This window comes from Macaca nemestrina, chromosome 1 (genome assembly GCF_043159975.1).
Source record: "Macaca nemestrina isolate mMacNem1 chromosome 1, mMacNem.hap1, whole genome shotgun sequence".
Lineage (NCBI taxonomy): Eukaryota > Metazoa > Chordata > Mammalia > Primates > Cercopithecidae > Macaca > Macaca nemestrina.
This window is the reverse complement of record NC_092125.1, coordinates 220030832-220046347: the sequence shown is the minus strand read 5'-3', so window position 1 is coordinate 220046347 and position 15516 is coordinate 220030832. Positions and strand designations below refer to the sequence as shown.

At 43.1% G+C, this 15516-nt stretch overlaps 1 protein-coding gene and 1 long non-coding RNA gene across 4 annotated transcripts in view; one reads left to right on the top strand and one right to left on the bottom strand.

The window, feature by feature from the left end:
- The window catches only part of LOC105473204 (kazrin, periplakin interacting protein), a 1227585-nt gene that overhangs the window by 563994 nt on the left and 648075 nt on the right, over window positions 1-15516 (top strand). The window lies entirely within an intron of this gene.
- The window catches only part of LOC105473205 (uncharacterized), a 6606-nt gene continuing 2457 nt past the window's right edge, over window positions 11368-15516 (bottom strand). The window contains exons 2-3 of the long non-coding RNA XR_003016137.2: window positions 14802-14875; window positions 11368-11443 (exon numbers count right to left, since the gene is read on the bottom strand). This is a non-coding gene — a long non-coding RNA (uncharacterized lncRNA). The remainder of the gene's footprint in view (window positions 11444-14801; window positions 14876-15516) is intronic.

Genomic DNA, 15516 nt, shown 5'->3' with positions numbered 1-15516 from the left:
GGAATTACAGGCGTGAGCCACTGCGCCCAGCTGAAGCGTATTATATTCTTAACAACAAATTCTCAATTATGTTATGGTTTTTGTTGATATTGTGAATGGCATCTTATTTTTTATAAAACTATTTGATTATTGATGCTATAAAATATTCTAATAGTTGAGAGTGTATCATATTTCTAGCAACCTTGCTAAACTCTTTTTTCATTGAGAGCTTACCATATTTCTAACAACTATGCTAAACTCTTCATTAGTTCTAATAGTTTGTTGATGATCATGGTCTTTCTAGGTACAAAGTAATCTCTTCTGAAAGTAATAGCAGTTTTATTTTTTCCCTTTCAGTTCTTGCATCTCTTCTTTCTTTCTTTTCCTTATAATATTGGCCAGTGCTATGAAAAACAGCAATGGTAATGGTGGTTATTCTTGTCTTGTTCTTGTCTTAGATACAGAATAAATTCCAGCAGCAGGATGGTCTGAGTAGCCCCTTTTCTCTGGAGGCTCTTGGGGAGAGTCTGCTGCTATAAAGGTGCTGGGAGCTCCACTTATGGCTCATAATCTTTCTAAAAACTTCTGTTCATACATGTTAATTTACATTTACTGGTGGCGTTCAAGGGTTCTCATTTTGTCAAGAACATTTGGAAGTCGTAGACACTTCATTTAAATATATTATTCACGGGGTCAGAGACTCCATGCCCATGATGAGATATTTTAGCACAATGGGTGCCATGATTATGAAGAATTTGGGCAAATTGATACTTTTTTCCATATTCAATAAATATTTTTTGAATGAATGAATGAAGAAATAATCCTAGAAACACATCTAAGTTAAAATTGGACTCAGTCTTTGGAGGGTCTTAAGTTAGCCAACTCTGAAAAAATCCAAACTTGAAGAAGAGGGAAGCTATGGCAACCCTTGTTTCCTTTTTGTTTGTCAAACTGGGTGGCCCCATTACTTGCTTCCTGCCTGGCAGCTTCAGTGATTGGACTCCCCCAGGCTTTGGCCCATTTCCTCAGCTTAAATCCAGAGAGAAATAGACACCACTGAACACACAGGCTTCCTCTTCTCACTAGGGGATTATCTTCATATACTTTGCCATTTGCCCTACCCTGTTATGGCAGACCTCCTGCTGGACTAGGAGTTAAGATTCAAGGGGGATGTGGTGTGTGTGTGTGTGTGTGTGTGTGTGTGTGTGTACGTGCCCATGCACATTTGCACAAGCCCATGTGTGTATGAATGTGCAGTTTCCAGCATCTTTTGCTCTTCCATAGTGAGCCAAGGCTCTTGGTGTGATTAATGTGAGGCAGAAATTGCGGTCAAAGGGGGAAAAAAAGGCAGCAGGCCTCTGCACTCTTCCCCCACTCAGATTAACGTGGGGTAGAGAGGATTTAAATCAAGGATGGCGCATCGTTTTCATCCATTATCCCAATTGCAATCAGTTGGTATTGGCTGCCTGGACTGCTGCATCAGGAAGGATTCTGAGGCTGGGTTCCAGCCTGCCGGGAAAGCATGCCACAACCAATTAACCATGTCTCCTCTGGGCACAGGAAGGGTGAGCAGCAACTCACAAGCCAAATGCAAGCCACAGCAGGAGATGCTGGTCCAGTATGCCTACAGCAATGGAAGAACCGGAATGTTCTAACCTCCAAGGGCAAACAAGGGCCCTTGTCTATTGCCATAGAAACATACACCTAAATAGGATCTGTATAGAGAATCATTGGGTGATATTTGCACAATGGAAAGGAAGAAAGGAAAGAAAGGAAGGATTTTGGCTGCTGTCACCCATGTTTTAATTTCTGTGGGATTTTTTTTCTCTTTCTTTCTTTCTTGCATTCATGTGATCCCATGGAAACCAAAGCCATCTGAGTAATACATACTTAACAAGTAGAGTAAGCTTTAGGCAGGTGATACCGTCAGAGCAGAAATGGCAAATCCGTTTTCCCTCACCCACCAGCTCCAATCAATTAGTAGAAGCTTCTCTCCAGCTCCTGGATTTCTGATCCTGGCAGGTGTTCGGATGCCCAAGACTGGGCCTGGTTGGCTGGCACTGTATCTATGCATTGGTGTGGCATCACCATTCTGACAGGTAGCAAAGGGCACCTATAACCCACAATATACCATCTGGCCAAGAACCCTGGGACACATAGTTCCCCTTTGGCTTTCTAACCAACTCCGATGCTGGATGTCTGGGCTTGGGAAACCCCCACGAAGCTGCCCCCAAGACACTGGGCATTGTCTGAGGCTTCTCTCATTCACATGGACAAATGTACTTAGCCCGTCTGGCAGGCCCTACACACAGCCTGGCAGCATCCAGGAGCTTGAGCAAGGTGGTGAGGATCCAGGCTTGGGGCTGTTCACTCCCCGGGGATGTTGGCTTCTCTCTCTGGCTCTACTCAGCCTTCCAGGGCCACCAGCACTAGACTCATCTTAGACCCCAAACAAGTTTCCCCAGGCATGCCTGTGAGCCTGTGCCCTGATCACTCAGTACTTACTGCAGGCCTCGGACACCCCTCTCCTCCTCTATGACAATCTTTCCCCTAATGTACTTTAAGTCACTGTCCGGGACATCCCATCATCCCCACACATCAACCAGAAGTCCCACGGGTGACTGAAGAAGATGAGGAGTCCCTTCTTCATCAGGGTCCTTTGGTCAGAAAATCAGAAATAGAGGCTCATTGAGAAAATAGAGATACTTCACTTTCCCACGGCATTTTACAGTTCACCGAGAGCATTCTGGCAAGTCTGATCTAATCACAAATTTGATCTCATTAAAGCACAAAATATCTTCAAGATAAGGAGTTGATGCCCATTTTTCCTTCTCAGAGCTGAGTCTCAGAAATGTGAAAGAACTTTCCTGAGCCCATGCAGCATGCTAAGGAGAGAGGCCAGGCTCAAACCTAGAGTATCTGGACCCTGTGCCGTGGTCTGCCTGCCATAACCAGGCTAGCTGGTTGAACTTTTTATCTGTGGCTATGGTGGCTATAAGTTCTGGGGCCTTGTGAAACTTGTCACTGCTTTTTAACCCCACAGAAACCCCATTTCCTCACTGGGGGTGGACCTGGAATCCAGCAACAGAGTCTGCCCTTGAGTTCCTCATTACCCTTTCCTGGATGTCATCTCTTTCACAGGGTTCAAAATTTCTGGGAGGGTGATATGGTTTGGCTGTGTCCCCACCCAAATCTCATCTTGAATTGCAGCTCCCATAATTCCCTCATGTTGTGGGAGGGACCCAGTGGGAGATGATTGAATCATGGGGGCAGTTCCCCCATACTGTTCTGTGGTGGTAAGTCTCACGAGATCTGATGGTTTCATAAGGGGAAACCCCTTTCTCTTGGCTCTCATTCTCTCTTGTCTGCCACCATGTAAGACATGCCTTTCACCTTCTGACGTGATTGTGAAGCCTCCCCAGCCACATGGAACTGTGAGTCCATTAAACCTTTTTTTCTTTATAAATTACCAGTCTTGGGTATGTCTTTATCAGTAGTGTGAAAACAGACTGATACAGAGGGATAAGACATTAAGATAATTATAATTTAAGTGGAATTAGTTTATGTGCTCCCTCTTCTGAACTGAGGGGAGAAGACATGACTAAAGCCAGCACAGCTGAGAGGGATGGTGACTGGCTGGTGGCGTGGGTACACAAATGAACCCCACCTATATCTTCACCTTGCCCTAGAGGTCACCATCCAGGTATATCCAGAATTGTGTATACCCTGCATGTAGCCAGGAAGGGGTTAAAATAAATTAAGAAAACAGAAACTGAAAACATTCCTGGGAGGGACCTGCTTGACACTGAGGCCATCAGCCTAAGATACTCTCCTGAAAGTCTCCTCTTGGGAAAGCAAGAATATGAATTCTTTCCTGGGTGATATGGTCTGGATGTGTCCCCACCCAAATTTCATCTTGAATTATAGCTCCCACAGTTTCCAAGAATATGGGGATATTTCCTATTTCCAATTTCCTAGAATATTGTTCTGGGATTGTGGGAGAACAATAACATTCAAAGCTAAAAGTCTCCTCTTGGGAAAGCAAGAAACCCCATTGGGATTTCCTCTTGGGAAAGCAAGTGGAGACTTTTAGCTTTGAATGTTATTGTTCTCCCACAGTTTCGCAAAATGCTAAATATCTGTGCTCTTTCACTCTTTGTAGGAGAGAGGAGTAAACTGCATTGGTTTCTCTTGTTTTTTCACCAAAATTCCTGGCCACTAGGACAAGGGACTAAGAGTGGAGACTGTTTGTGATTTAGACAGGGAGCCCTTAGTTTTCCACCATACAAACCTGGGTCCTGGGAGCTTTCCTGTTCAGGAAGCAGATTTTCTTCCCCCATCTGTTTGCCAACTGCTATTCCACTTGTATATTTCAAAAGTAATAAAGGCCAACATTTTAATTAACCCCACTGATAGAACCTCATTCTGTCAGACTTTAGGATGATCCTAAAGTCCTTTTTGTTTGCGGGGCTTAGCCTGGGAGAGATTTTGGCTTTGACCAGTGTACTAGTGTGTTCTCATGCTGCTAATAAAGACATACCTGAGACTGGGTAATTTATAAAGGAAAGAGGTTTAATGGACTCACAATTTCACATGGCTGGAGAGGCCTCACAATCATGGTAGAAGGTAAGGAGGAGCAAAGTCACATCTTACATGGATGGTGGAAGGCAAAGAGAGTTTGTGCAGGGGAACTCCTCTTTATAAAACCATCAGATCTTGTGAGACTTAGTCACTATCATGAGAACAGCATGGGAAAGACCTGCCCCTATGATTCAGTTACCTCCCGCAGGGTCCCTCACATGACACATGGAAATTGTGGGAGCTGTAATTCAAGATGAGATTTGCGTAGGGCACAGCCAAACCATATCACCTGGGAAACAATTCAAGGGTGAGCTGGTGGTGGTAGACAGCAATCTTTTATTAAACAGTACCGCTCCTTGTGGAGCAGGGCTAACCCATAGGCAGTGGGCCCAGAATTGGCAATTTACGAGCTCTTGGCAACTGTATTTATATTCACTTAAACCCACTTTTAATTATATGCAAATTAGGGGGTGGGTTAATGCAAATTGAGGAATGGGTTATTTAGAACTTTCTAGGAAAGGAGCTTTAACTTCTGGATCATTGCTATGGAAAAAGGTGGCAGCTTCTGGGTTGTTGCCATGGCATTTGTAAACTCATGGTGCTGGTGGGAGCATCTTATGCTAATGAGCAATGAGGGCAGCTAGGGATTGCTTTTTTGCCATCTGCTGATTTCTTCACTTTGTCTGGTCTGGACCAGATCCTGTATTGGTCAGCAGGGTTGTGAACAGAAAACAAGTCCTGCGGGTCTCCTATCTCACTTTAATCCCAACCTCTTCACTCTCCTCCGTGTCAAGTTTCCGCAACCAGTCCAGCTTTACCTTATTGGAATCACTCTATTAAGATGAGTATATTTCTATAAGGTGCTTCTAAAACAGTTGCTGACATAGAGTAAGCACTCAATAAATGTTAGTGATGATTATTAGCAATATAGGCCTTAGAATTGGCAGTCTGTGTGTTCTTCCTTTTAATTATACTCTCTCGAGATTTTGATATATACTATGACAATTTCCAAACGATGTTCTGTAATCAATTACTATGACTTCTAAATTAAAAAATGAGATGAGATCCAGGCACCATCCTCAGCCCAAGAGTCTTTCAGGCATCAGTTAATATGCTTTCCCTTACCATAAAAATGTGGGGTACACATCAGTGTTACTAGCAAGCAGAAATAAAACAGAAAAAAGTCCTGCTACTCTCAGTGAAGCCCTGGTGTGGAGTCAGAGATAACCTCCCCTGCTCCATGCCATGGTGACCTAGGCATTCGCAGGAGTCACAGGCTGCAGTTCTGCTAATTCTGGGAAGTTTCATTCTGAGAGCTTGGAGGGACCCTTAGGCCGTGTCATTTTCACTTCAGTTAAACCTGAAGAGCACTAGGAAGACCATCTGTCTGGGAATTCTGTCTTGACCAAGTGGTGTGGGGCAGTGACAGAAGTCCTGAGCCGGGAGGCAAAGACCTGTCCTCCGGGATCTTTCAGAACATTAATTCACGGTGGAACCTCGAGCAACGCACGTTCCCTCCCTGGAATACTGTTTTGTCATCTATAATGGAGGGAGTTGAGCCAGATCACAGATCAGAAACTAGTAGCTGGGGAGAAAGTACAGACTGCAGGTGTGTGTTATTTGGCTTGCAAAGTAGTGTTACAATTTTTATTAATTAGTCCTCAACAGTTAAAAATTCAGGTTTTTGCATGAAATCTGACTGCTCTTAAAAAGTCTGGCAACACTCGGATTGCGTTTCCTTAGAAAAATAACTGGCCTTTCTCTCCAGACATGACATACACTCTTTGATTTGCACAAGTTCTCCCCTTCCCTCCAGAGCAGTCATTCACTTACATTACCTGCTTAGATAGCACTTACTGGCATTTGAGTTGGAGACTCCTAGTCTAAATGATTTTTTTTTTTTTTTTTTTTGAGACGGAGTCTCGCTCTGCCGCCCAGGCTGGAGTGCAGTGGCCGGATCTCAGCTCACTGCAAGCTCCGCCTCCCGGGTTCCCGCCATTCTCCTGCCTCAGCCTCCCCAGTAGCTGGGACTACAGGCGCCCGCCACCTCGCCCGGCTAGGTTTTTTTTTTTTTTTTTTTTTTGTATTTTTTAGTAGAGACGGGGTTTCACCATGTTAGCCAGGATGGTCTTGATCTCCCGACCTCGTGATCCGCCCGTCTCGGCCTCCCAAAGTGCTGGGATTACAGGCTTGAGCCACTGCGCCCAGCCGATTTTTTTTTTTTTTTAAATGGAGTCTTACTCTATCACCCAGGCTGGAGTGCAGTGGTGCGACCTTGGCTCACTGCAACCTCCGCCTCCTGGGCTCAAGCGATTCTCCTGTCTCAGTCTCCTGAGTAGCTGGGACTACAGGTGCATGCTATCATGCCTGGCTAATTTTTTTGTATTTTTAGTAGAGACAGGGTTTCACCATATTGGTCAGGCTGGTCTCGAACTCCTGACCTCAAGTGATCCACCCGCCTCCGCCTCCCAAAGTGCTGGGATTACAGGCATGAGCCACTGCACTCAGCCTAGTCTGAATTATTTCTAGTGGTCCCTTCTGCTTGGGCCACAGGAATGGGGTCACCTTGTTATATAGCATGTTGCTGCATAGTAAGCTGTGCACCCAGTACACAGTGGCTTCAAACAACCCGTGTTTATTATATTATGTCTCACGATTTTGTGGGTCAGGAATCCAACAAGGCTTAGATGAACGTTTTTTTCTGTCTCGTATCATGTCTGCAGAGGTCATTTGCTGCTATTCAGCTGGCAGATGAGCTGGCATGGAGGGTCCAAGATAGCTTCACTCAGCCGGGTGTGGTGGCTCATGCCTGTAATCCCAGCACTTTGGGAGGTTCAGGTGGGCAAATCACGAGGTCAGGAGATCGAGACCATCCTGGCTAACATGGTGAAACCCCGTCTCTACTAAAACTACAAAAAATTAGCCTGGCACGGTGGTGGGCGCCTATAGTCCCAGCTACTTGGGAGGCTGAGGCAGGAGAATGGCGTGAACACAGGAGGCGGAGCTTGCAGTGAGCCGAGATCGTGTCACTGCACTCCAGCCTGGGTGACAGAGTGAGACTCCGTCCCCTGCACCCCTCCCCCCCTGCAAAAAAAAAAAAGACAGCTTCACTCACAAGTCTGTTGCTTGACAGGGGTGACTAGAAGTCTGGGTTCTGCTGTACGTGTCACTTGGAGTACTGCAAAGCTTCCCCAGCACAGAACCAAGGTAGTAGGACTCAAATGGTAGCTCAGGGCTCCCAGAGCAAGCATTCCAGGAGACCCAGGCACAAACTACAAGGCCTCTTGAGACCTAGCCTTACAAATTCCGGAACATTACTTCAGCCACATTCCGTTGGCCAAGCAAGTCACTGAGGCCAGTCTTGTCATGGGGAAGGAACTTGGACTCAATAGGCAGAACAGAAAAGAATTTGTGCCAACTTTACCAGGTCAGTTATTCAAATTCTGCTCTCCTGAATTAAAGGATACTGATTAGGCCAAATAAAAACTGTCTTATAATAATCCATTATATAGTTATGTACCACATAATGACATTTTGGTCAACAACAGACCACATCACAATAGTGGTCCCATATAATTATAATATTATATTTTTTCTGCGCCCTTTCTATATTTAGGTATGTTTAGATATATACAAATACTCATCATTATGTTACAATTGACTGCATTTAGTACAGTAACATGCTATAAGGATTTGAAGCTTAGGCACACACAAGTGGCTATACCATGCAGTTCAGGTAAATAGGAAGCTATATCATGTAGGTTTGTGTAAGCACACTCTATGGTGTCTCCTCACAACATGTTTTTCAGAACATATCCCTGTCGGTAAGCAACACATGACTACACAAAAATTATGTCCCTGGCCCCCAAAGCAGAAAGACAGGTTTGTAGAAGAGAGAACTCACTCTGCACTGTGCCCACTGCTCATTTCAGTGACTCCCCATGACATGCAGTATCACACAGGACACTTTGAGTTACAAGGAAGTGAACTTCAAGTTTTATAAGAAAAAAACTTCAAGTTTTGAAGTTCAAGAATTGAACTTCAAGTGTTATAAGAAAAAAAAAGAGAAGACATGGATGGAGCCATTATCCTCAGCAAACTAATGCAGGAACAGAAAACCAAACACTGTATGTTCTCACTTATAAGTGGGAGCTGAACAATGAGAACAGATGGACACAGGGAGAGGAACAACACACTGGGGCCTGTCAAGGAGTGGGTGGGGGGAGGGGGAACATTAGGAAAAATAGCTAATGCATGCTGGGCTTAATACCTAGGTGATGGGTTGACAGCTGCAGCAAACCACCATCGCATATGTTTACCTGTGTAAGAAACCTGCACATCCTGCACATGTACCCCCGAACTTAAAAATAATTTTTAAAAAAAAGAAAGAAAAGAAAAGAAGAAACGGCCGGGCGCGGTGGCTCACGCCTATAATCCCAGCACTTTGGGAGACCAAGGCGGGCGGATCACAAGGCCAGGAGATTGAGACCACCCTGACTAACACACTGAAACCCCATCTCTACTAAAAATACAAAAAAATTAGTCAGGCGTGGTGGCTTATGCCTGTAGTCCCAGCTACTCGGGAGGCTGAGGCAGGAGAATGGTGTGAACCCAGGAGGCAGAGGTTGCAGTGAGCTGAGATCACGCCACTGCACTCAAGCCTGGGCGATGGTGCGAGACTCCGTCTCAAAAATAAGTAAATAAATAAATAAATAAATAGAAGAAACTTGATTCACAGCAACAAAGGTAACTACGTTAGTAAACATAAAAGACAGTATAAATATATTTTTGTAATTCCTTCTTCGGATTTTAAAAATAACTACATAAAGCAATTATGATAAAACTGTGCCAATGCCTTGTAATGAATAAAATGTGACTTGTATGACATTAACAGCACAAAAGAGGAGGGAGGATATTGTGCTTTATTTGAAGCAAAGTTTCTGTATACTGTTAAAATTAATTTAGCATTAATTTGAATTAGATTGTTTTAAGTTAAGATGCTAATTGCAATCCCCAGGGCAACCACTAAGAAAATAACTTAAAATATGTCATAAAAAAACAACAAGGAAAATAAAATGGTAAGCAGAAAATATCTATTTAACACAAAAGAAGTTAGTAATGGAGAAATGGTAGAATAAAAAAGACTTAAGATATACAGAAAACAAATAGCAAAATGGCAGATGTCAATCCTGTCCTATCAGTCATTACATTCCATGTAAATGGGTTAAACACTCAAAGCAAACAGTACAAAGATTAGCAGTGACTTTTTTAAATGACCCAATTATATACATTCTACAAGTGACGAACTTTATAATCTAAGACATAAATCGGTTGAAAGTATTAATAAAAAGATGGAAAATGCTTGATTCATGTATCCAAAAAGCAAAAAAAAAAAAAAAGGGAGACTTTACATCGGCCTCAGTTGAATCCAGGAGTTCAAATGATGCTGTCGGGACTCAGCCTTACTCACCTAAGGTTTCTTCTCTGTTAATTCCACTCTCAGGTGATTCAGCCTCTCATGATGGCTCTCAGAAGCTCCAGGCTTAGCGACTCCAACAGAACATAAACTTCTTTTTCTCTACAGTACCAGCAAACTTCCTAGTTTGAGTTTCTTTGGCCTGCTTGGGTTAAATGTCCACAACTGAGCTAGTTTCCAGGCCCAAGCATAAATCACATGCTTTTCTCTGGAGGACAATTTGGCTTAGCTTCTCCTGACCAGTATGGCATGAGAGGAAGTGAGGGGTGTTCCTACAATGAAGGCCAAGAGGCTATCACAGAAGACAGCAGAGTGGATACTTAGCTGGCCAATAAACCACAAGCACCTATTACACATGCTTTTTGGGTTGGAGGCACATGGAAAAAAAGCCAAGCTAAAAAATCTATGAGGTATTCAAACATATGTCTTTATGTTCATGTTTTAATTGTCCAAAAAATTTTCTGCACTAACTTTAAAAATCTTTTTTAGCTCTTTTGATACATGAAACATGCTTGCATTGAGTTCTTAGAGACTGGGAAAAGGGAAAATGGAACCTGACATCAAGAAGCACTTGCTCTGCATCAGGCCCCTTTATATACCCAGTCTTACTCAAGCCATGAAACCCCAGGAACAAGATGGGGCTCTCAGACTTTTGAAGATGAGGAGACTGAGGAACAGGAAGTGCCCACTTTTGCAGGGGGTAGTATGGATTCAGCACAGTCCCAGAGCATAGGGTCCTTTTCCCTGCACTGCACTACCTGCGTCATATTGCACATCATGCTATAGCTATGAGTCTTCCTACATGTCCACATTCAAGTAAGAACCGGGAAGAAGCCACAGACATGCCCAGGTGGGATTTGGCTTCCCAGCAAACCTGGGTTTGAACCTTAGAATCAAAGCTAAATTAGGGGTATTGGAGATTGAGTGCAGGCAAGACACAAAGTTAGAATTTCTTGGTTTTCACTTTACTGGAAAGTTATTTCACATCAGTGTCTGGTTGGTGGTGGTTTGTGTAAGTTGTACATTTATATTTTGGCTGCCCAGGCATCTCTGCGGGTGGGCATCATCAACCGTTTGCAAGATGATCTCCCCTTGATGATGGGTCATGATTCTCACTTTTATTTGCCTCTTGGTTCCAATTCGGGTCACACCAAATTTTTCAGTCTTTGGCTTCATCTTGGTATCAATGGATCACGATGAATACTGGGATTGTTACAGTTGACTGTCTCTTTCCATCCTCATTCATTGGCAGAGGCTGACAACCAATGTTGAAATCAGATGTTCCCTTCAGCCAGGTTTTTCTTTGAAAATGCTTCTCTCATTTTTGGTGGATTAAGGGCAACAGTTTCCTTAATGTCTGCTACTGGACACAACCACTCAGAATCTCAGCCATAAAAAGGTGGGGTGCTGCAATCAGATTATGGGGGAATGTGTGTCAGGCAGGTAAAAAAAAATCTGCTATATTCCCAATGAACGTATAAAGTGTTCCAATAGATCTTTTCTATTGACATTATTTAGCCAGCCGTCTGAGGACAGCAATAGTCTAAATGTAAAATATAGCACTTTTATTTATCAGGAATGAAAAACCAGTCCCCACACACGGCTAGTGAAAACTAAAAATTAGGAACTTGGCTTTGTAGGAGACATGAAACCTCTTTCACTCCGTTCCATTCCAGCCCAGTTTTTAAAAATGAAATGGAAGGTTATTTTGCTAGCAGAAAACTGTTACTGTTGCTGAATTTGCTAAGAAAATTGGGCAATTTATCAGTGAAGATGGCAACAGCAAATATACAGAGTTGCCAGAGGCATTATTTTGCCATCCTAGGTAGCATTAACAAGTTAAAAAAATTCTAGGTTCCAGGATGGCAATAATGAATTTTGGTCTCATGAGCAGGAAGATAGATGGCAGGTATATTTTCCCCTGAACATGTCCTGATGGACACCAGGCTTTTCTGGAAAAGAGGCCATGATGTCAGATTCTTATTAGCATTAATGATGGGTTGTTCAACAAAATCTCTGCACCTGGCACTACAAATGTCCCTGGAAGATTTGGGACTAACCTCAGACATAAGTGACTATTTGCTCTTGCCAGGTTAGCTCTTTTCTATCGGTATTCCGTGTTGGTTTTTGGCTTTGAATAATGTCTTATTTTATAAAGCACCAAGAAATAGTATCATGGTTGGGAGCCAAATGGATGGTGTTGCATTGATACGGCTAACACTATTAGGAGGGAATAAGTGAGTCTGGGTGGTGATAATGTTGAGCAGCAAAGCTGTTGTTATTGACCATTTTATAGGAACAGGTTCTTTTTAAGGCTGCATGCCTACATATTTCAAACAATGCGCTTAAGAAATGTCCAAAGACATACAACAAACAGAACGAGAATAAATGCTGAGTCGAGACAGATAGCCCAGCTTGAAAGTTCTGTTATGAAAAACAGGAAATACAGATACAGGCAGGATATTATGTCAACTAGACTGATAAAACACGAAGCAGCCTCCTTAGGAAAGGTGTTTTCACGGTCCCCTCGGTAAACACTTAGCACTTGGGGATAGCAACAAATTATTGGGGAAGGTAGTAAAAGGTGTGGCCTTGGAATTAGACCAGGGCACAAAAAGGAAGACAAGAGGAAGGAAAACTAACCACTGTACATACACCAAAGCAGAGAGAAAGGTTATGCCAAATCCACCATTTGACAGTCTGGTCATGTCCATTACAGTGGGCAGTTTTCTTGGGACAAAATGTTGCACTAAGTGAAGAGATTTTTATCTTAGAAGAGCCACATTAGCCAACAATTTGGACCCCGTACAGAGAGAGAGAAAGAGAGAGAGAGAGAGAGGATATATTTTTCTTCTTGGAAAGCCTACATAAGTAAGCAGCTTTCCCTGTGGACCAGAGTTTACTTTGTTTGCAGGCAAAGGAAGGTAGAGGTGGATATGAAGAGTGTGGGCAAAGCCAGTTTCAGTGCCTTTGTGTTCTCCTCCATGGACTGCACCATCTTCTGCTCTGTAGCCAGTCTCCAGGATGGCTCCTGAGGACCCCTGCTCCCATGACTCTTGGCTTTGGGTAGTTCCCTTCCGCATTGAATAGACTATGACTTTTGAGACTAGGTTTAAAGCTGTGGCTTCCGTCTGGCTCTCTTGGATTGTTTGCTCTGAGGGAAGCCAGCTGCCTGTTGTGAGGACACTCAAGCAGCTTTTTGGGGAGGTCCCATAGTGAGGTATTGAGGCTTCCTGCCAATGTCCACATGAGTGGGCTGCCTTGGAAGTGGGTCTTTCACACCCAGTCTAGCCTTTTGGTGGCTGCAACTCCAACCAATATCATGACTGCAACCTCATGAGAGACCCGGAGCCAGAACTACCCCGCTAAGACATTCCCAAATTCCTGACCCACGGAAACTGAGAAATCATAAATGTTATTGTTCTCAGCCACTATATTTTAGGGTAGTTTGTTATACAGCAGTAGCTAATGAATACAGCTGGCTGTCCTTCTTGATTTGGGATTGCCTCTATAATTATAATTTTAAAGTATTTCAGACTTTTATATTAAAATATAATAGAGCAAGTAACATATATTCAGGCATAAAAGGGGGTAAAATTACATGTCCTAGCACACTATTCTATACAATAAAAGTCAAAGAAAATGGGATTTTTGTGTGCAATTTCATCTGAAGGGCTGAAGCTACGGTACACACAGGGACATTGTATCGAGTTGGCTTTTGCTCTGATTGAGCCATTGGCTTTTGCTTCCATTGAGCCCATGAAAGAGCCACTGGGGAACTTTGAGTAGAGGAGTGGCAATACTGAACTGATGTTCCAGAAGACAGTCTGTGTACCCAGACCACCATGTACCCAAGTACATGCTAGCGAATAAAAATGACCTGCCCCTGCCCTCAAGGTGTTTTCAGGCTCATTTATACTCAGCCACACTGGGAAAGCTATCAGTCTTCCCTCACAGTTAGTCTGTACCTTGGGATTAACCCTTACATAGGAAGAGAGAGCTAGGAGGAGAGTCAGAGCATTCTATTTGCCCACAAATGTTCAGAAAGGCATGAACAATTTGTTCTTTGGCTCTGAAACTGCTTAACTTAGGTCTAAAGACCCATTTGAATTGTTGCCATGTTACAGAGTCTCAGAAGTTCTAGCACTATGTATTAGTCTCTTACCCGCTGCTATCACAAAATACCTTTGAGTGGGTAATTTACAACAATGGAAATGTACTGCGTATTGTCCTGGAGGCTAGGAAGTCTAAGACCAAGGCACCAGAAGATTCAGTGTCTGGTGAGGGCTCACATTCTGCTTCATAGATGGCACTTTCTTGCTGCTTACTTACATGGCAGAAGGGTGAACAAGATTCCTTGGGTTTCTTTTATAAGAACACTAATCCCATTCATGAGGGCTCTGCCCTCATTACTTAATCACTTCCTGAAAGGCCCCACCTCTACTACCAACACACTGTAGATTAGGTTTCAACATATAAATTTCAGCCATACAGAAACCTTCAGACCATAGCCAAGTGTCCAGTCAGTTATGCTATGGTAACAAACAACCCCAAAAGCTCAGTGCTTCAAATGACAAAGATTTTACTCTTGCTCATGTTCCATGCCCAATGCAATGGGGAGGAGTCTCTGTTCACTGTAATCATTCTGGGGCCCAGACTGATGGAGGTTCTGCCATCTTATGACGACACCGTATCAACATGAGGCTGGAATTAAGTGGTTTGCCCTGTTTTTGCCCAAGGAATTGAACAGGGCATTTCTTTTTACCTTTTGTTGGCCAAAACAAGTCACATGGCCACCCCATCTTCCAGGGGGGTAAGGAAGTGTTATTCTACACATACCTGGAAGTAGAAGAAAACAGAATATTAATGAGCATCAGTAATGCCTGCAACAAAGAAGCTGCTTCTTTTTTTTTTCTTTCACAATTTGCTGGAAAAAAAATAAGGAGAGAGAAAGACAGGAATCACAGTTTGGTTCCCTGAGATCTTTGTCTCTGTGAGATAGGAATACAGTGAGGTGAATCCTAAACTGGCTTTCCTTATTCTCAGTGAATTAGTGTTTTTGTTTTTATTTCTTACCAAGGACCTATATATGTTCAAGGTGCTGTGCTGGGTGCTATAGAAGAGATACAAAGTCGATTAGATATGGTCCCTCCCTTAAGGGAAGCACATGGCCTCTCAGTTTTAACATAGTTATGAGAGTAATTGCCTGTAATAATTATTTAATATGTTCCAGAGATAAATACACTTTTCAGTTTCCTAATGTCTTTTTTCTCCAAGTAGATGGTAATGGAATGATCATTCCATTAATTACCAGTTCAAATTTCTTCTCCGAATTTTTCTCTGTGATCAGAGAATGGAAACATGGTCCAGAATGCTGAGCTATGTCACACCTTGATTATGTTTGAGGTTTATCTTTAAAAAGGGCTGCAAGATAAAATACAGGATACTCAGTTAAATTAGAATTTCAGATTAACAGCAAA